Below are 21,301 nucleotides of genomic sequence, written 5' to 3' on the forward strand. Positions count from 1 at the left end.
GTGTGTAGTCTCCCTCCACCACCATCCTACCCACACAGGGTTTCTCTGTGTAAAACTGGCATCCTAGAACTCATTCTGTAGACCAGGCTGGCCTCAGATTCACAGAGATCACCTGCCTCTGCCTCTCAAGTGCTGGGATTAAAGTCATTACCCAGGAAACGGTAGATACTCTTTACCTAACATTTGGTTTGACAATGAATTACTCCCCTACCCCAAGAGACTAATTCATTAAAAAGGTTGGCACTTCAATGGGGGTGGTTTGGGGAGATTATAGAAATTTAAAGGGTGGGACCTAGCTAGAAAAAGCATGCCATAGGGCTGGGTCTTTGAGAAACATTATCCCTGTCTCCACCAGTCACAAACTACCTTTAAAGAACCGGCATTCAAGCATTTAAAAAAAGTTTTTTTCATTTCAAGATCCTGCCTGTCTGTTTGTTTAGCCTCATAGTTACAGCATTTCCTATTCTTTGTCACTGAGTAACACTGAACTTCAAATGTACATTATGAGTCAAGCAGAGTACGACCGACAAGCTTAGGCACCTAAATATCATTTTATTTTCTATGAATAGAATAATGTCCAACTTAGGAAAGGGTCAACAATATGCCACCCTTACACATGAGTTCTAAAAAGAAACTTCTCGAGGTCAGCCTGGTCTACAGAGTGAGTTCCAGGACACTCTCCAAAGCTACAGAGAACAGAGAAACACTGTCATGGGGAGGAAACAAACAAGCAAACAAACAAATAAAAACAAACTTCTTTTTAGGCAGACACTCAAAGGTACGTTTTCTAAAAATCAATTATTTCTCTGGCCCATCAATAAGGAGCTTGGGATAGAACCCAGAGACGTGGGCATGCTAGGTAAGCATTCACCGCTGAGCTATATCCCCAGACCTCACAAATGACTCCTGAACCAAAACATTTTCACCAAATCCCTGTTTATTTGGAGGATTTCAGTTACATTAATCTGAATATTCATAGTCTACTCTATTTACAAATCAGAGAGAAATCCATTGTGAACATATAACTTGAAAGTACAAATATCAACCAGCCAGCATGCTGTGGTGCTGCATGGTTGCAGGCCAGGAAAGGGGATGCACGAGTTCAGTGCCAGCCTGGTCAATATCGCAAGACAAACAAAACGTATGTGGATATGCTTGGTGGAGGGTGATGTGTGTACATAACATACACACTCGTGATATCACATTTGATGAAATGAAGAAACCCTTATCAATACCAGAATGAACCTTGACAAGTTTCTATTTCATTCCTTCAAATTACAGCTTTGATCTACTCAAAACTGTTTATTTTTCACTGGAAAACAAAATATTTCCTGTCTAGGCATAGTCTATATCCAGATACATCTCAGATATACTTTGTTTTTCTTTTACTTTTTTTTTTTTTTTGAGACACTCTTCCTCTGCAACCCTGTTAGGCCCTGAATTCATAATGATCCTCCTGCCTCATCCTTTCCCAGTAAAGAATCACAAGCATAACACCATGCCCAGCTCTCAGATGCACATATGCATAAATACCATTTTGCATATTATAAAGTCTTTCTTAAAAACTACATTTTAAGTGCTAGTATTTCAAAACAGCCTAGTAAGACCCATGTTCATAATGGCAATAAGACAAAATGATCTTTCTGATCAGTGCCAGCAGCAACAGAATATATTAAAGTAATAATCACAATTTTAACAGATATTAATAGAATTAATAATTAGAGATTTCTCAAGATAAGGGCCTCCATTTTGTAAATAACAAATTAGATAAAACTGGCCGTTTTTAACCATAGGAAAATAATCTGCAAATGTTTAAGGAAAAATTAGTAGACATTCCTACATAATTTGAAAACCTAGGATCTAAGCACATAATATATTCCAAATATTTATCAAAATGTCTCCTAAAACAACACAACCAGAAAATAGTTACATTTTTGCAATCTCAAACTGTTTAAGAAACAGGTATAATTTATCTGTATCGAGAAGGCGTTTGGGGGAGTGTACACCAAGTGAGCACCCTGAGTCCTAGTTACATACAGCATCCAACACATTGGGTGCCAGCACAAACTCAAACTACTGATTCCATTAGAAAACTGAATTCTATCATTTCATATAATACAAATGTGAGAAATACTTCTTAATTTCTCTAGGTACAATGAAGAAATGCTTAATGCCTAATATTAGTTAGGTATTAATTTGTTTAATGTGTTTCATTACTGACCAAGATTTGTCTAAGAACAGATTTAATAAGGATTAAATCTGACACAAACTCCTAATACCCACACCCAAAACCTATTGTCTTCTATCTAATAATAAGTTATATGATGGGGCTACAGATGATTCTATGGGCAGTGGTGGCCCTTGCCTTTAATTCCAGTACTCAGGCGGCAGAAACAGGTGGATCTCTGTGAGTTCAAGGCCAGCCTGGTCTACAGAGTGAGTTCTAGGGCAGCTAGCACTGTTACACAGAGAAACTCTAAGGGGGGTTTGGGGATAGGACCACATGCTCCTCTTATGGAGGACTAGGGTTTGATTCCCATCGCCCACATAGTGACTCACAATCATCTGTAAATCTAGTTCCAGGGTCTCCAACACAATCTTCTGAATTCTATACGCAGCAGGCATGTACATGGTGCACATATATTCACAAAGGCAAAAACATCCATAATGATAAATAACAAAAGAAAGCTCTAAATTTTATGAGACATATATAGCTGCCAAGGTAAAACCTATTACCTAAGCCTCCCTTACAGATGGTAGTCAAATAACAAAGCTATGGCCAATGGGATATAAATGGAAGATACAGATATACATACAAAATTTTTTTTTAAAAAAAGCATAATAGAGCTGGAGAAATAGCTCAGCAGTTAAAATCACTGACTGATCTTTCAGAAAACCTGGTTTCAATTCCCAACACCCACACATCAGCTCACAACTGGCTGTAACTCCAGTTCAAGATCTGACACCCTCTTATGGCCTATGCATGAACCAGGCAAGCACATGGATTACAGATATATACAGAAGTAAAACATGCATACACATAACATAAAACAATAAATTGCAAAGTGTTCTCCAGTTTTTTTTCTCTCCACTATAGTAACCATACTCAATAAGATAGAATCTAGCTGGACGGTGTGGTGCACACCTTTAATCCCAGCACTCAGGAGGTAGTGGCAGGCAGATCTCTGTGAGTTCGAGGCCAGCCTGGTCTACACTGTGAGTACCAGGACAATCAAAGCTACATAGTGAGACCCTGTCAAAAAAAAAAAAGTCTGCTCCAGATATAAAAATCCAAACTGAAACTATTAAACAAACCCAATGTGAAATCTATCATCCAACAAAAAAAATTTAAATATATTTGAAAAGCTTAACTTCTTTAACACAGTGGATTTAAGGAGCCACTCCAAACACTTGACCAGTCCAAAACTCTGTACATCAGTGAACTATACAGCTAGAATGGCTACCTTAGACTGTGTGCTGTTTTTATTCATGACTTAATTAAAATAGTTTTATAGACAGATAGACAGACAGACAGACAGACACACAGACACACAGACAGAAATGTGCTTTTTCAAGATCATGAGAAATAAGTTACCTGAGACTGAAGTAAAAATGAAGACTTCAAGGAAGGGAATGCTGTTGAGTAGAGAAAGAAATCATGGTTGAGTTTCTACCTTTCACAGGCTCCAGAAACTCTCAAGATCCTCTCAGTCACTTGTGCCATCCAATTCCTAAAATTAAATACATACTCAATAAGAAAAATATATTACATTCAGAAAAAGTGCTGTGACACAGTAAGTGCAAACTGTATGAACAATGAAGTGATTGTCTGGAAATCTAGTGAGCCATGTATGTCTGAAGGAGAACATACTGGCTTGTTTTTTAGGTATGAAACTGAGAAAACACAATAGTGTTAGGTATGAAATGAGCAACAACCCCAACTTTTTAAGAAATAATTTGCCTCAGGGCCAGAGAGAGGGCTCAGCAGGTAAAGATGCATGATGCCAAGCCTGATGACCTGATCTTCATTCCTGGAAACCCACATGGAAGAAGGAAGGAACTGATTCCATCAAGTTGTCCCTCTGACCTCTACAAGTTATCTCTCCCTTACATGTTATGTGCATGGAAGGAAGGAAAGAGGGAGGGAGGGAGGGAGGGAGGGAGGGAGGGAGGGAGGGAGGGAGGGAGGGAGGGAGGGAGGGAGGGAGGGAGGGAGGGAGGGAGGGAGGAAGGGAGGGAGGAAGGGAGGGAGGGAGGGACATATGGACGGAGGGACAGATGGACGGACGGGTAAGATTTAGGCAGATATAATTTGCCTAGATCAAGAATCTACAACTCTGAGAAAGAAATACTGCATCAAAATTCAGAGGGCTACAGAACTAAAAGATAAAAAAATGAAAAACAAAGATTAAGCAACACACAAAGACACTAGCCATAGCTGCTTTATTAGGTCTGCAGACTGGTGCAGTGGTGGACACATTTAGTACAGTACTAGAAAGGCAGAGGTAGGTAGATCTTTTTTATTTCTAGACCAGCATGGTTTAAAAAAAAAAAAACCTCTGGAAGTGAAAGAAAAGCAAACTAATGCAGATCTCAAAAATAACAAGCAAGTAGTATGTGTATTCACAAGAGACAGAGTACCATCTTAAAATCACATAGGCATCTAGATACACAAATTTGATTATCAGGGTTACCTTAGATGAAAAAAACTGACAAAAATATGGAAATAATCATTCAGAAAATGTGCGGTGTAACTAACACCAGAGAGTACAAGCTATCCACAAGAAAACTTTCTGACAGCAAGCACTTCTGATCAAAGTATCAAACCAATGACTATGAAATTTCCTAACTTAGAGGGTCCATGGACCTATGATTGTACATGTTTACCATGGCACAACACAACAATAGTCTTGGCCACTTAAAGTAAGAACAGTAATACCCCAGAACTCAGGAAGCACATGCAGGTGACCTCTGTGAGTTTGAGTCCAGCCTAGGCTATATATATGAGTTCCAGCCCAGCCAGGACTACGGTGAAGCTTGTTACAAAAAGATAAACTTCAATAAACATCTGAAAGTTAAAACACAGACCTATTCGTGCTTAGGATTCCATTCCTGAATTTTCCTAGATATTTATTTTTCCTAAAAAAACATGTAAAGTAAAATATGCTCTCTTTTTCAACAGAACTGTTACCACACATAAACAATACTAAAAATAACAACTACATGAGAAGGGGGGAGCAACAACAATTTAAACTTGCAATATTACAAATTTATAACGTGCATCATGCAAAATACCCATTTTCAACAATCATAAGATACTTAAAAATACCAGAAAATATAACTCATACCACTATGTCAGTATGCAAGAAGTATGCATGAAGCCTAGATTCAGTCCCTAGTATGAACCAGAAAAGGTAGCAACATGAGCCAGGTGTGGTGGCTCACATCCTTTACCCCAGCACTTGGAAGGCAGAGTCAGGCAAATCTCTGTGAGTTCAAGGCCAGCATGGTCTATATATCCAGTGTCAGGGCTACATAGAAAGACTGTCTCAAAAAAGCAGTAAGGCAGGCAGGCAGATTTTCATCAAAAGCAACAGGCAACAGAATGTGTTTCTAAGTGCCCTCATGGGTTGGTTTACAAAAAGATTACAAAACATTAAGTTAAATAAACTCAACTCATGTTTTAACTTTAACTATGAAAATAATCAGCTAACAAATAAAATTCTCAATAAAGGAAATTATTTTAAATACCCTAATGGAAATTTGGGGATTGAAGAATAGGGCTATTGAAATACAAAATGTATGCCAAGCATTCAAAAACAAATTCACAATTGCAAAAAAAATAAAAATAAAAAAACCAGTGACCTTAAATGTACATCCATAGAAATTCCCAGTTAGGGTTGACCAGATCTCTCAGTAGGTAAGGGTGCTTGCTGCCAAGCCTGAGAGCTGAGTGGAAGGAGAGCCAACTCCTACACATTGTCATCTGCCTTCCATACATGCAACCCCTTGCACAAACAAGAATAAACAGACATAGTAAGTTAATCCTTATGAAAAGAAAATTACTCAATACAGAAAAAGAATTAAGAAAAAAGAGACTAGTAATAAGTGAACCAATGCCCTGTTTACCAATATTTCTTAATATAATGATGACAGAGAAAAAGTAAAATTTAAACAGAAGCCAAATAGTCCCCAAATTTGACTAATTTTAAAAAATAAGCTTACAAATCCAAGCTCAAAGAACTTCCATTGCAATAGATACAAAAAGGCCTATTCCTGGGTCCATCAAAATAGAGCCGTTGAAAGGAAGCATGAGGAAAGGCACATGAGCAGGAAAGCACTGTGGCAGTCTCAAGAACAACGGCGGCCCAAAGCTCATGTTTTGAATACGTGGGCCACAGTTGGCAGAACTGTTTGGGAAGAATTAGGAGGTGGGCCCTTGTTGGAACAAATGACCACTAGGAGCATGCTGTAAGGTTTCAGAGTAAGCCTTTCCCAGTATACTCTCTGCCTCCTGCTTGCTGTTGGAGATGAGAATGTCAGCTGTTCCTGCTCCATGTGTTTGTTCCACCATCATGTATTCTAACCCTCTAAAACCATAAGCCAGGTGGGTGGTGGTGGTAATCGCGGTGGTGGCAACAAATGCCCTTAGTCCCAGCACTCAGGGGGCAGAGTCAGGCAAATCTTTGTGAGTTGAGGTCAGCCTGGTCTACAAAGTGACAGTGCTACACAGAGCAACCCTGTCTCAAATAACTAAGAAACAAACAAACAAATAAAACTGTAAGCCCAATTAAATGTTTTTTTGTTGTTGTTGTTTTTTTTTTTAACGAGACAGGGTTTCTCTGTATTGTTTTGGAGGCTGTCAGTCCAGCCCAGCCTCGAACTCACAGAGATCTGCCTGTCTCTGCCTCCCGAGTGCTGGGATTAAAGGCGTGCGCCACCACCGCCCGGCAATTTTTTTTTTTTTACAAATTGCTTTAGCCATGGTTGTTTTATCACAGCAACAGAACAGTAACTAACAACCACCACCAAGAAGATCAGTGACTAGCTTCCAAGCATAACAACAGAGGAGAGAAGATGGTGGATCACAGACTGGAGGGGAGGCGGGGCTGGAGAGAAAGAAAGGCTAGTAAAAGAAAAATATCGATTCTAAACACACATTCTCCAGCATCACCACACTGTTCACCTGCAGCAGACCATCCCACTAATGTACAAGACATTCTCCAGCAGAGACACTATACTAAGCAGCAAGACAACCTCAGCAAAATTAAAAGGACTCAACTCCTACAAAATGTTCTCCAACTATAATGAATTTTAATTAGATAAATAACGGTCTACTACATTTTATAACTTGAATTTATAAGGTAGCCATGGTAGCACATTAATCCCAGCACTCGGCAGGCAGAGGCAGGCAGATCTCTGGTCTACTGAGCGAGTTCCAGGACAGGTTCCAAAGCAATACAGAGAAAACCTGTCTCGAAAAAACAAACAAACAAAAATGAAATCGGAATTTACTGACATCTTTATATAAGCAATGAATACAGATGATGAGCCAACTGTCCCGACTTGTTTGCCAGGTTACTCATTTTCTTTGTTTGTGTGTGTGTTTTTTAAGAAGTGAGCCTGTATTTCCATGTTTCTCAAATAAAGCTGACTGAGTTGGGTGCTTTAGAGGGATCAGTCAAAGAGACAAAATCCCATCTCCTCTCCTGATTCCTCCAACTTCTCCTTAGCTTTGCCTTGGCTGAGGCATCAGGAGAAGACATGGCCATAGCCACAAACACAGATAAATCGGCCAAGGAGGCCTTGTGGGTTGTTAATATCTTTTCTAGATGTTTTACACATCAAACTTACTAAGTTTTCTTCTTTTTCTCAGACACAGTCTCAAGTAGCGAGCCTGGCATGGAATTCACCATGTGTCCAAAGCTAGCCTTAAACAAGTCCTGGGACACAGGTATGCACCATGATGTGTAGCCCTTTCACCACAGATCCTATGATCTACTGGTGACTTTTTAACTATCACAGTTTACTAAATCTAAAACTACTAGTATTATACACAACAATTTTAGATCACCAGGAGAGAAAAAGTATGTCAAACTTGGATAAGTCAGAATTTGAGTCACTCACAGAAATTATAATGTAGAGGGGAAAGTACAGTCATATACTCAAGGAGGACAAGCTCTTCAAGTTTATGCAGAATTCCCCACTCCATGTCTACCAGAACCAAGGATAAGACATATCTAACAATCTGAAAACAAAATAAGCTTCTATAGAACTGCAGCAAAACCAAAATCACAAAAAAAGCAAATACTAAGTAAAAATAAATTTCCTAACAGAATGACAAGGATTCTTCCCTAACATACAAATATACAAAAAAACAAAAAGAGGACCTCCCCCCCCCCCAAAAAAAAATCCTCACAAATAAATCTTTTGCTAACATTGTCAAAGAGATAACCAATGCTCACACTGATAACCACTGGTGTTGGGCACACATTATAGAGGTACATACCATCCAAGCTGTCAATCATTCACCATGCTTTGGCCCAACACTCTTTTCCTTAGAAATTTAAGCAGCCAAGGATGGAGAGATAACTGGGCAGTTAAAAGTGCTTATTCCAAAACCATGAGGGCCAGAGTTTAGCGCCCACACACGCCAGGCATCCCTACAAATACCTGCAACTCCAGCTCCAAGGATCTCAGAGACAGCAACTTACTCAAGAAAACAAAGCCTAGGTTCAAGGAGAGACCCTACGTCAAAGGAAAAGGGTGGAGGTGATAAAGAGGAATACTGATTGTCCTCTTCCAGCCTCTGAGCTTGTGTACAGGAGAAGTTTAAGCACCTATGGGCTAGTGTGCTCACATAGACAGACACCCAAATGGAAAAAAAATGCATATAAAAGGAATTTAAACTGTAGGTACAGTCAAAATATGTACAGATCTGTCCAAGAATTTACACTATATGAAAAACTCTAAAAGCCTAAATAGCTATAAATAGGTGGCTTATTAAAACAAAACAGTACATTAAGATATTAAGAAATAAGAGAAGGAATAATGTCAAAATATGGGGGCTTATTTAAAATACAATATACATGAAATCTGTCTAAATAAATGTAAATATGGCCTGGTTGGTAGAACATGGAGAGGAGTATCAAGGCCACCGCAGGCTAAAAATGAGTCTGAAGCTAGCAAGGGATATGCAAAGACTTTGTCATGGGGAAAAAAAATAAATTAAAAAAATTTTTAAGTAAATAGGTGATTGTGTATCCAGAGAGATGTCTGAGAGAATATACAATATTAACAAAGAATGGGAGAGGAGACCATTTTTCTGTTTGTTTTTAACACTGTGACATTCTCTACTGCTTACAATGAAACCTAGGCAAAAGGAAGTTGCCAGAAGACATGGACAAAGAAGAAAACCCTAAAATATGGTCATCCAAACAGGTATTATTTTCAATCCTCAAGTTCTAAAAGAATTCTCAAAACAAATTTAAAAATTCATAATACAACTTTACAATTTTTATTACCATTAATAACTGACATAAGAATACAAGTTACAAGCCAGATGTGGCTCACACCTTTAATCCCAGCAGAGGCAAGTGGACCTGAGTTGAAAGCCAGCCTGGTCGACAGAGCAAGTTCCAGGACAGCCAGGGATACACAGTGAAACCTTGTCTTAAAAAATAAGTGTTCAGCACTCGGGAGGCAGAAGCAGGTGGATCTCTGTGAGTTCGAGACCAGCCTGGTCTACTGAGCGAGTTCCAGAACAAGCTCCAAAACAATACAGAGAAACCCTGCCTCAAAAAACAAAAAAAAAACAAAAAACAAAAACAAAAAAAAAGTGTTATTAGCAGATATATAAATATCTTTACAGCAAGTATTTCATTTTCTTTCATAAAGAAAGGCACAGGTTTAATACAAGCACCAAAACAGGCTGCAAAGAAAGAAAAGGATCAACTGTTCTCTTACATAAAAGAATTTGGGGGTAAAAAAGAGATCTGGTTAAATTAAAAAAAAAAAAAAAACGATGGTTTCACCTGTCAACTGAGTACACTGATTCTCTTCAGTGTGTATCTGAGCAGGACATACAGTAATATCATGCCAGTTTCTGGAGCTTAGGCTCTGCATAAGTAGTAGAACAGGACTACCCAGGAAATAAAGAGTATCTGTGCAAGTATGATGACAACTTCTCATGTCAAAACTACAGACTGGACAAAACAATGTTGGATTACCTCTATAAAATGTGTCAGGCAAATGCCCATCCCGCCAGGTCACTTGGCCAAATTTTCAAGCCACTGAGTCTTCTGTTCTGTTCTGTAAAGTATGAAAATACAAATTAGTCACCCAAAAAAAACTGAATTAACCATATTCTTACAGCTATAAAAACAGGTCTAATTAAATGTGAACAAATCTAGCAAAATTCTAAACACAATTCACAACTAGTGCTTCAACTACAATGGCCCATCAATACTGATTGTCAAAGATGATAAGTTGCACTTTTTCAAACTTCTAGTTAAGAATTAAGATATCTTGAAAGTTAGGACCATAATTTTTAATCATCTTAAACTAGAGAAAGAAACAAACAGATATGGTGCTGATACAAAGAGACTGCCACAGGAAGATCACAAACAAGTTGGAAAAACTTAGGAAAAATTATCAAGAAGAAATAAAAGTTAAAAAATATATATATGCCCTGAAGCTGTCTCTCCATGTGTTGATTATTCACAAGGTGCTATTTCTTGATAAAACCCACAGCAACACTGCCTCTTGTTGAAAAGGCTAAATGTGTTAACAACGTAGTTTGGGGCTGGAAAGATGGCTCAGTGGTAAAAAAGAACAACTGTTGTTCTTGAAGAGGGCCCAAGTTCAATTCTCAGCATTCATACCAGAAAGCCTGCAACTCTAGCTCCAAGGGATCCAATAACCTATTCTGGACTCCACAGGCACCTGAACTCATCACTCGCTCGCATGCACGCACGGCTCAAGCTAGGGTGCCACCAGTGCATGTGTTGTTCGTACATGTGCAAACGAAAGGTCAAAGTTGATGTTAGTGCCTTTCTCACTCATCTCCACTTTATGTATGGAGCCAGATAATTTGAACAGTCTAGCCAGCCAGCTTGCCCCAGGGATTTCTTGTCTCTGCCCCCCAAGTCTTGGTCCTCAAGCATTTCACCTACTGAGCCATATCACCACTCCCCTAAGGCATTTTTAAGCCTAGGTATCTTGTAAATAAGTAAAAGCCACCAATACAATATCCAGGAAATGAGCAAGTAATTAAAAGTTATGTTAATTTAGTTTTATCAAGGGTTCCAAAGAATAACTTTTCTGATAATTTATCATTCTATACCCAGTGAGTAGCTCAGCTGCCTACCTACCTATAAGTATTTCCTAATTTATTTTCAAGTAATTCATTTCATGGGACAGTAACGTTGAGCAATACAGCACTTGTGTGACAAGACTTTTCCTTAGGAGACATAGCATGCACACATCTACCTGCCTCAGATAATGATCCTATGACGTATCAAAACCCACCCCAGCATGGGTGACTTTCCAGGAGTCCCTGAAACTGACAAGATTAACTAGGCCCCTCTGCAAAGAAGACTCTCAGACCAGCCAAGCTGCAGAGAAAACTGAGACCAGACCACCTGCCTGTAAGAAGCAGAAACAAGTGGGGCTACCTGGAGGAGGTGTAGACCAACTGAGGCATGTGGAAAGGACACTCTCCCACCTGTTGAACTGCCTGCAGGCTGTGCAGTGTGTGCTCCATGTTTCCAGATTTGTGAGCTGCCACCAATGCTTGGGGCGGGCTTTAGTGATGCAGCTGTCTTTGAGTCATTGCTGCTCCTCCAAGTAAGCCCTCACCCATCTTCATAAGTAACTCCAATAAACTCATTGGTTCATCAAGCTTTGGTGGTGTACTTTGGTCTATCATGGGATCCCTGTCTGGGGTAAGTAGATATGTGTGTGGTGTCTCCCCAGGACAAGTTTTGTCACACAACAGATCTGTCGCCAGCAAAACAAAAGTTTCTAGTAAGTTCTTCATTGCCTGCCTCAAAGTCAAGCATTCAAGAGCCTGTATGCCAGTCCTACCAACTGTGCTTCTTACTACTGTTGGAACAGAGTTCTACTACGTTACCTAGGCTGATCCCAAACACCTAACCTTAAGCAATCCTCCCACTTCTGCCTCCAAACATTCAAAACTACAGAAACATGTTACTGTGTCACACACAACATTATTTTAAATATTTCTACAGTAATAGAAAAGAAAAATAGAAGGCATGAAACTCAAAACACTACACGAAGAGTATCTGCACTATACTATACTGCCATTCACTATTCTATTTTATTCTATCCTGTTAGATTACACCTTGAACTGTGACCCAGAAAGCAACCCTTTCTCTCCTAAGTTGCTCTTGTCCTGGTACCTTGTTGTAATAACAGAAAAGAGACTAGACACTGTGTCCAGGGGTGTTTATGATCTTGCAGTGGTGAGTACACAGAGGAGATGTTTGGGGTAATATAATACTAAGTCCTATTTATAGAGAAGTTTAAGCAATTTATCACAGGAAATTCAAATTGAGAGTGATTAATCTACCTTTGCTAACTTTTCAAAACCAAAAAGAAAAAAAGGGGTGACCTTTTAAATGATGATCTCGCATACAAGAATGAAGAGAATAGTTAGGCGTTGGTGATAACACGCCTTTAATCCCAGCACTCGGGAGGCAGGTGGATCTCTGTGAGTGTGAGGCCAGCCTGGTCTACAGAGCAAGTTCCAGGACAGCCTCCAAAGCCACAGAGAAACCCTGTCTAAGGAAGGGGGGTTAAAAAAAAGAATGAAGAGAACATTATTTAGAGTCTGCTGAGCAACATTTCCAGAAATTTACAGGTATCCAAAAAAACCTGTAACTGACACAAAAGTTGAGTATCTCTGATGTGAAATTCAAAATGCTCTAAAATTCAGAACTTTCTGAGTGGCAATTTGATGCAAACAAAAAACTCCACACCATAAAACTTCATTACATGCACAAAATTATTTTTAAGTACTATACAGAATTGTCAGTTTATGTACATTAAGTGTACATGAAAAATGAATTTTATGTTTAGCTGTGGGTGTCATCCCTAAGATAGCTCACTACATGTATGCAAATATTCTCTTATTTGAAAGAAAGACAGATGGACGAAACACTTATGTTCCTAGGTACCTCAGTTAAGGAATACCCAAATCCATACTGTTACTACTAGTCATTACTAGAATTCAACTCACATTTTACAAATAAGACTTAAGGCTCACATAATTTATTAAAAACTACACAATTAGCAACTAGGTAGTGGCAGGACTCTGTGTTCAAAGGCTTCTGGTCTTGTTTGTTTTGACAGGGTCTCACTGTAACAGCCCTGCCTGTCCTGTAGACCAGGCTGACTTCAAACTCAAGAGATCCACCTGCCTCTGCAAACACACTATGATTAGTCAGTCTTAGCTATTTAAAGAATAGTTCAGTCCTATTTAGCTTAATGTTTTAAACGCTTGATATGAAGAGTAATTTAGTACTATAGAATTTACTTTGCAATGTTTATTTTAAGAACAACTAATTTCAGATGATTTTGTGGTAATATTTTTATGAGAAGATATCTTACATTCAAAGGGACTGGAACTTTTTTTGCTGGACCTCATCGCCCAGGTAATAACAGGCACTGAGGTCACTTGAGACTTAAGACTGCTGTCCTGCTGTGTACTCAGCCTGTTCATTTATACTGCTTTTAACAGAACAATGTAACAACCAGCCTTACGTGCCTTGATTTCCCATACAATCAGCTTCAACCACCTATATTTACGCACACCTTTCATCTTAAATTATGAGTCTTCCAGGGCCAGTGGTGGTGGCGCATGCCTTTAATCCCAGCACTCGGGAGGCAGAACTCTGAGTTCGAGGACAGCCTGGTCTACAGAGCAAGTTCCAGGACAACCTCCAAAACAATACAGAGAAACCCTGTCTCAAAAAAAAATTATGAGTCTTCCAGGCAACTGACCCAGAGAACAATACATGTGTATGTCATGATAATCATTTGTTGAAAAGAGTAAATATATTAAAAATGACCTTATACAGCAAATATTATCCATAAAGGCTGGAAACAGACATTGCTTGATGATGGAATGTTTGTAGTACTGTTTGTTATCTGGATCAGCTGGGTCATTTGGAGTGACTTCATCCTTTGTAACACTCTGTTAAAGATTTCTGTAAAGTGTCCCATTCCTTCCCCATGTGATGCTTTCTGTGCTGTTCAATAAAGACAGAACAAAGCCTTTTGTTAGGGACAGACAGTCAGACATCAGGCAGGCACAGACAGACACAGGCAGGTTATAGACAAGTCAGAAACCATAAACTACAGATGGAAGACATGGGGAAGAAGTGGAGAATCCAAACTTGGGCTTCCATTCAGTCAAACCAATCCCAGTGCTTTGCTTTCTTTCCGTAGTGAGACAAATACATACTGGTGCCTCTGAGGCTATCTTTGAAGCATTCAACTGATAAAATTCTCTTTCAGCCAAATTTTAGAAAGCGCATGAACTTAACAACTTACAGGAAGTTTGGGGTTTGGGGATGTTTGTTTTTGTTTTTACGCCAGATGCTTCTTGTTTGATTCCAGGAAAATCAGATTGACTTCTGCCGCTAAAAGTAATCCCAAAGTATATCTGTATGTACCTTATGTATATTTTAAGTCTACCAAATTATGGTGTAAGCTATTACTAGAAATAATATTTTTCAAGCAAGAAACATCCACAAGTATCATCCACATTAGACACAGAGTGACCCATAACCCTGCTGCTATACAACCCTAAGGACCTAAAAGCATACCTACATTATCAACACTATGAAATAAAAGATCCAGGAGGCTTCCGGGCTGTCAGGGTTAGCCAATCAGTAATCCATGAGTCTTAATGAGCAACACTATCTCGAAAAGTAAAGCCAAAGGACTGGAGATATGGCTTAGCAGTTACAAGTGCTAACTGCTCTTCCAGAGGACTCATGTTTGATTCCCAGTACCCACAATGGGCAGCTTATAACTACCAACTGTTTAACTCCAGCTCCAGGGTCCTCCACAGGCTTGGTGCACATGTACACACGGACGTATACACACACACACACACACACACACACACACACACACACACACACACACACACACAATAAATCTTTTTTAAAATTTTAAAAGGAAAAGAAAGCTACAGGGCCACCCTGATGTCAAGCCTGATGACCTGAGTTTGGTCACTAGGACGCATATGGTGGAAGGAGAAAACCAAGCCCCACAAGTTGTTCCCTGACCTCCACGTGTGCACCAAGTCATGCCTCTGTGTGTACACACACAAACAAAACAAGTATGTAATGTTGTTAAAGATTCAAAATTAAGGAAAGCAATAAAAGACACCTGATGTAAATCTCTGATATCTACAAGTACAACACACATATCCAAAGGTGTCAATTCTTCATGTGTCAAAAGGCATATGACAATAGCAACACTACTAAAACTGGGTATGGTGGTGCAGACCTATCATCTCAGCACTTGGAAAGCTGAAATAGGAGAAGCAGCCCAAATTCTTCTGAGCTTAAAGTACGTAACAAGACCGGCTAAAAAACAAAACCAAACTATGAAAAGTCAAGAAGAAAAACTAAAACTGTTGCATTTAATATGAAATATGCTTATTTAAAAGTTGGGCATGAGCCGGGTGTTGGTGGCACACGCCTTTAATCCCAGCACTTGGGAGGCAGAGGCAGGCGGATCTCTGTGAGTTCGAGGCCAGCCTGGTCTACAGAGTGAGTTCCAGGACAGCCTCCAAAGCCACAGAGAAACCCTGTCTTGAAAAACCAAAAAAAAAAAAAAAAGTTGGGCATGGGGGCTAGAGAAATGGCTCAGCAGTTAAGAGAGCTTGCGTCTCTTCCAAAAGACCAGAGGTCAGTCCCCAGCACCCATGATGAGCAGCTCACAACCACTTCTAAGTCCAGCTCCACAGGGGATCCTTTTTCTGATCTCTGCAGACACTGGACTCATGTACAGATATTCATTTCTTACCTGAAAACAGAGACCAAAAATAAGTGGCATTTTATTTTTCAAATAACTGAAAGACGGTACCAATGAAGATTTAATACTATATTCAATAAAACTACCCTTCAGAAATAGAAAAATAAATAGCTCTGTAAAGATAACAACTGAAATCACACACGACTAGCAGATCTGTTCATCATGACTGACTGAAGAAGAGGACTAGAGTGATCGCTCAGTGGTTAAAAGCACTTGCTGTTCACACAGAGGTTCTAGCACCCACATGGTGGCTTACAACTATCCATAACTTGATTTCTACAGCACCTGACACCCTCTTCTGACCTTGGCTGGCACCAGGCACATGTGGTGTACAGACACACATGCAGGCAACACACTCATGCACATAAAAAAATAAATCTTTAAAATAAATATTTTTAAAAGATTAGCTTAAGTAAATTTCCCAAACAGGAAAAGCTGCAGCTTGGAACATAGGAAAGAAGAGACGAGAGGAGACAAAATTCCTGGTGCATAAAGAAAACAAACTTCCTTCCCTTCATTAGTTTTATAGATAGTTTGATGATTTGAAACAATAGATAAGACTAACTAATACTGAAGACAACTTAAAACTGGAAAAAGTAAAAAATAGAGAAGTGAGATTTAGATACTTTCCATACAGGTAAAACAAGACTAATGTACGTAAGGCAGCTTTTAGGCACGCATGTTATAATAAGAACAATCACTAGGAACACTATAGAAGACAGACTCCACAACTTTATAGTGATGGAATCCTGGGAAATGCTCAAGTAATCCACAAGAAGGCAAGAAAATAAACAGAAGCTAGATGTGGTAACCCATGTCTGTAATTCCTTAACTGAAGAAGCAGTCGCAGGAGGGTCTAAATTCAAGGTCACCAGGGTCTAAGTAGCCAGACAGTATCCCAAAATACCAAAAATGAACTGGGCACAATGGCTATGTGGGACGGAAGACAAAGAGGAAGAAAATGCAGAGGAAATAAAATGGTGTTAACATAATAAAAAGTACTTTAAGGCAAATAGGTTGAACATAAACTAATCTGAAGATGAACTGGGCTTTTGTTATTGATATAATGATTCTGTATCACTTTCAAGAAATTCAAAATCAGGAGCCATGGCCAAGCATGGTGGTGCACATCTTTAATCCCAGCACTTGGGAGGCAGAAGTAGGCAGATCTGTGAGTTGAAGGTTAGCCCTCAGGTGACCACCTGAGTTCAGAATGCCCAAAATCCAATCTTTAAAGTCATCCTCTGACCTACACCAAATGTGGCATATGTCGCCTGGCTGTCTGCCTGGCACGCGCGCACGAGAGAGGGAGGGAGGGAGGGAGGGAGGGAGGGAGGGAGGGAGGGAGGGAGGGAGGGAGGGAGGGAGGACAAAAAAATTAGAAATACAAAATTAGCAACTTAAGTTGAAAGGGAAAATGTAATGCATGTACCACTTTGTAATTTTTTAAGGTTTAAAAATGCATAAGCACACACACCACGGCACAGTCCTCTCCTTCCACAATGTGGGTTCCAAGGAACACACTCAGATCATGAGAATTGGAGGCAAGCTCCCTTACCAGCAGAGTCATCTTGTCAGCCTCTATATGCTCTGTTTTTTAAAACAGGAGTAGCTACATCAATAACACAATTAACCAAGAGGATCTAATTAATGCTCCAGTAAGCAGAACACACATTTTCTCAAGCACATATGAAACATTAACCTAAGCACACCATGCACTAGGTCACACAGTGAACCTTAAAAATGTACTGAAAACTGAGTTTATTCTCCAATTATAGTCAACTAAGACTAGAAATAACTAATAAGCAACAAAAAACTCTAAACAGAAATAAAGCACATTTCTAAAAAGTTCATGGATTCACCCACACACACAAAAAAATTCATGGGTCAAATTAATGTCAAAGAAAAATTTTAGAAAAAAGCAGAAGGCATCAAAATATGTGGGATACAACTAAAAACAATGAAAAAGAAATTGATAGAGCCAATAAGATGACTCATGAGGTAAAGTTGAGGACCTGAGTTCAGTCCCCAAGCACACAGGACTGAAGGAGAGAAACAACTCCCACAAGATATTCTGTGTCCTCCACATGTGCACCATGGCACATGCACACAACATGCAATAAATAAATGTAAAACTCGATAGCACTAAACGCTTACATTAAAAACAGACATCTCAAACCAACATTACTTATCTACCACATAAACTAAAACAGGGGAGCTGGTTCAGTTGGCGAAGTGCTAAGGGCAAGACAAGAACCTAAGTTTGGCTCCACAGAGCACACATAAAAAGCCAGGCAAATGAAGACTGGGGGATCCCGGGACCTCACTGGCTAGCCAACCTAGCCAAATCAGTGAGCTACAGAGCTGTTGAGAGACCCTGTCTCAAAAATTAACACAGAAGGCTAGAGATGGGTCAGTGTTAAGAGCACATATTGCTCATGCAGAAGACTGGACTTTGATTCCCAACACCCATTTCAGATAGCTCACAACCACCTCTGACTCCAATTCTAGGAGATAAGAGGCCTCTGCCCACCCCGTACCTACATTCACATGTATATACACATACAACACACAATTAAAAATAAGCCTTAGGGGGCTGGAGAGATGGTTCAATAGTTAAGACACTTGTTGCTCTTGCACAGTGCCCAGGATCAACTCCCAGTAAACAGTAAACACATGGTAGCACAACCATCCATGACTCTAGTTCCAGGGGATCTAAGACCCTCTAACTTTTTTGGACATCAGGCACACATATGGTAAATACATATATGCAGGCAAAGCTCATTCAAATAAAACACAAATAGGCAGGTAGGTAGGTAGGTAGATAAGCAAGCAAACCCTATGCCTGGAGAGATGGCTCAGACTTTAAGAGCACAGGCTATTCTTCCAGAGGTCCATAGTTAAATTCCCAGCACCCACACAGCAGCTCACAACAATCTGTAACTTCTGTTCCAGAAAGATACCCTCTTCTGGCCCCCTGACTCTAGTTGTACAGAGACATGCATACAGGCAAAACACCCACACACATAAAATGGTAAAACTCTAAAAATCTTAAGAGCCTAAAGAAATATACAAATAAACAAATAAATGTGGTGAACCAGTGAGATTACTGGGCTGGTAAAGGCATGGCCATTAGGTCTGAGCAAATGAGTTGACACCTACATGATGAAAGGAGAGAACTGACTCTTGAAAGCTGTCCTTAACCTACACATGTGCAGTATAGAACATGAGTGGTATACATACGTGTGTGGGAGTGCACGCACGTGCGCGCGCACACACACACACACACACACACACACACACACACAAATAAATAAATAAATAAATAAATAAATAAATAAATAATATAATAAATGGCAAGTTGTAAAGACGGCTGAGAAGTCCAGAGCACATACTGCTCTTGTAGAGTACCCAAATTTAGTTCCTAGCACCCGTCTTAGGAAAGAGCCCTAGGTATCTGCACTCATGTGTACATACCCTCATACAAACACACATACATACACATAATTTAAAACAACAAAATAAATCTTGGAAAAAACAAACATTATAAAGATTTTAAAAATAAGATGGGGAGCAGATGAAGAAGGCACCCAATGATAACCTCTGAAACTGCACACACATGCATGCAAATATATACACATGTGTGCTCATACTCATGCAAAGTGAACTTGAAACAAGTAGAGCAGAAATCAATGAGATAGAAAATAGAGAAAATTTAAATAAAACTTTATAAATGTAGCTGAGGATACAACTTAAAGGAAGAGTGCTTACCAGCACATACAAAGCCCAATGTTCCATCCTCAGCATAACCACAAGTGGGAGCCACACCTGTAATCCCAGCACTGCAGATGGATCACCTGTTTGTCTTCCTAAGACACATAGCAAATTCAAGACCTAAAGGCAGTTTAAGACCCAAAAGTAGTTCAAGGTTACCTCTAACCCTATCTAGCCACCTCCCACACAAGCCTCTACCAAGCTAACAAAACAAGGAGTTTCACAAGCAATATCAATATCAACAATAAAATGGCATTATCAATATAGATCCTGCATTTAAAGATAAGGGCATATTGTAAACAGCTTTATGCTCTTCAATTTGATCCCCAGCTCTGAGAACTGCTACCAAAACTCAATCAAGAAGAAAGTAATACTGTCTTGACAAGTCTTGGGCTCTTGTTCTCTCTCCGCAAAATTTCTAGGCTAAGATTGATTCATTAGCTATTTCTGTCTAATAGTTAATGAAGAATTAAAACTAAATGTTCACTTATTTTTCCCAAAACAGAGAGGGGAATGCTCTGTGAGTTAGAGGCCAGCCCGGTCTACACAGTGAGTTCCAGGACAGCCATGGCTACATTAAAAGACTCTGCCTCACGGGAGGGAGGGAGGCAGGGAGGGAGGCAGGGAGGGAGGCAGGGAGGGAGGCAGGGAGGGAGGGAGGGAGGGAGGCAGGGAGGGAGGGAGGGAGGGAGGGAGGGAGGGAGGGAGGGAGGGAGGGAGGGAGGGAGGGAGGGAGGGAGGGAGGGAGGGAGGAGAAAAAATAATACTTGAAATCAAAACAAGACAAACATACCACATGGAAAGACATCTATACTCACTTATGAGTGTAGATGAAAAAAAATCTTCATCAAAATATTAGTGCACCAAAGCCACCAACACATAAAAGAATTATGAGCCACGGCCAAACAGAAGTCATTTCAGCAATGCTAGACTGGTTTAAACTATAAAAATTAATGTAATCTGCTGTTCTGATTATTTTTCTGTCAGCTTGACACAAGCCTAGGCATATCTGGGAAGAAGAACCTCAACTGAAAACGTGTCTCCATCTAAACTGCCCAAAGACACAAGTCTACGGGCATTTTCTAGACTAATGGCTAATGTGCAGGCCCAGTCCACAGGAGAGGTGCCACTCTGGGCAGGTTGTTTAATAAAGCAGAACAAGCAAGTCACAAGGAGTAAGACAGGAAGAAGCATCCCTCCAGGGCTTCTGCTTCCTGTGTCTTCCTCTAGGTTCCTACCTACACTTCCCACCCTGACTTTCCTCAGTGATGAAGGGTGACCTGAGAGTTGCTTTTTTTTTTTTTAAGATTTATTACATATGCAGTGTTCTGTCTGCATGTATCCCTGCGGGCCAGAAGAGGGCACCAGATCTCATTACAGATGGTTGTGAGCCACCATGTGGTTGCTGGGAATTGAACTCAGGACCTCTACTCAGGACCTCTGGAAGAGCAGC

At 39.9% G+C, this 21,301-nt stretch overlaps 1 protein-coding gene across 5 annotated transcripts in view; it reads right to left on the bottom strand.

Annotated features, from left to right (window-relative positions):
* The window catches only part of Znf148 (zinc finger protein 148), a 121,407-nt gene that overhangs the window by 68,214 nt on the left and 31,892 nt on the right, over nt 1-21,301 (bottom strand). For 4 of the 5 annotated variants that reach the window (XM_005071540.4, XM_040750882.1, XM_040750883.1 and 1 more), the window contains exons 2-3: nt 10,230-10,311; nt 3,596-3,731 (exon numbers count right to left, since the gene is read on the bottom strand). The gene's annotated coding sequence lies outside the window, so the exon portion shown is untranslated. Of the gene's footprint in view, nt 1-3,595; nt 3,732-10,229; nt 10,312-14,093; nt 14,674-21,301 lie in introns of those variants that run through there. The other variant, XM_013114559.3, reaches the window with a different exon arrangement.

Source organism: Mesocricetus auratus, unplaced genomic scaffold (assembly GCF_017639785.1).
Source record: "Mesocricetus auratus isolate SY011 unplaced genomic scaffold, BCM_Maur_2.0 Super-Scaffold_100008, whole genome shotgun sequence".
Lineage (NCBI taxonomy): Eukaryota > Metazoa > Chordata > Mammalia > Rodentia > Cricetidae > Mesocricetus > Mesocricetus auratus.